Consider the following 1,716-nt stretch of genomic DNA (forward strand, 5'->3'; position numbering starts at 1 on the left):
CTGACATCTGAATCCGAGGATTCACTAGATTTCTCCTTGCGTGCACCAAATGCAACCATATTCTTCATCACCTTTCCATCTTCTTCAGACTCTGAATCATCAGACGACTGCAATGGAACTCCTTTCCCCTTCTTTGAGTTTGGACATTCACGCCGTGTGTGTCCAACACCTCTGCAGTCAGAACACTTAAGTTCTCTTTTCTGTGCTACAGGACAGAAGTTCTCTTTTTTGTGCTACAGGACAGTCAGCCTTTATATGACCAACCCCTCCATACTCATAGCACCTGAGACTTTCTCTCCTTCTAACATTGCTACGATCACCTCCCTGGTGACCATATTGATTCCTCCCACCTGAGGAATTCATCATCTTACTAAGATGCCTAGCCAACATACCCACGACATCTTCAGGGTCTGGAGGTTTATCCCCATCTTTGTCAGATACAAGCGCCACACTCTTTGGCGCACTGCTTGATGTAGAGACTGAACTACTGCCTGTCTCCATCTCTTGTGCCTTCAGCATACCCACAAGCTTGTCAAACTTGAGCTCATCCATGTTTGTAGTCATCTGCAAAACTGCCTTATGAGCTCCAAACTTTGTTGAAAGACAACGTAGTAACTTCTTCTCCTTGTACTTCTTCCCAAGTACAAAAGCTTCATGCGCCATAGCACTGAGTTTGGCACTGAAGCTCGCCACAGAATCATTATCAGACCACCTGAGATTCTCAAACTGCGACCCAAGATGATCTAGACGTGTCCTCTTGACACTCTCATCTCCTTCAAACGAATTCAGCAGGATCTCCCACGCCTCTTTAGCCAAAGTACTCCCCTGAATCAGCTGAAACTGCTCTGCTTCAACAGCTCCAAAAATCACCGACAACGCCTTTGCATTAAATTTTGATGCATTGCGTTCTGCCTCTGACCAATCCTCTTTTGGCTTAGGCTTCTTCTCACCTCCTGTGACTATGGTAGGCTCCTCCCAACCAATATCCACAGCTGTCCACGCATCTTCATTGATTCCTCGAATCATCTACTTCATGCGAGCCTTCCAATGACCATACTGGTCCGCATTCAACACGATCGCCTTCTGCACAGAGATAATCGTGTCCATCTTCACCTTCAGGATCACACCAGTAACTTAGGTGACCCGCTCTGATACCACTTGTTAGTGCAAGATGACACAACAATAAGTAATGCAGAAGGTAAATCAAGAGAGGCAAAATACACAAGCACACACCAATAGCTTTATTAGAAATTGCCTTGTACACTCTATTACAAGTTCTGCTTAATCAGCTTTACACAGTCTGCTACACCCTAACAACTGCTACTGAAAGATTCCTAAGCTACCCGCTTGTGTCTCTCTTCCGTCGAGTACTTCAGCCACTGCTTCAGCACGACCCAGAACACTTCCAAGAGCTTTTCTCTCTTTCTATAAGATCAGCCTCTGTGTCTCTATAACTATACAGACGACCCCATAGCTATCTTATAGTTATTCTCCATGTTCCCGAAACCCTAGTCTCCAAGGCAACATGTATGGACATCTTCCATAACAATAAGTGCAACCTTCCTTTTCTTGAAATGCACTTATTCCTCTTTCTTTAAGTCATAAACTTGCTCCTCAAGTTTATTCCTCTTTCCATATCTCCAAGATACTCCCTTGCTCTCCAAGTCTACACGACTCCAGCTCAGCATCTTGACTCCACATGGTCTTCACCACTTA

This window comes from Brassica oleracea, chromosome C3 (assembly GCF_000695525.1).
Source record: "Brassica oleracea var. oleracea cultivar TO1000 chromosome C3, BOL, whole genome shotgun sequence".
NCBI lineage: Eukaryota > Viridiplantae > Streptophyta > Magnoliopsida > Brassicales > Brassicaceae > Brassica > Brassica oleracea.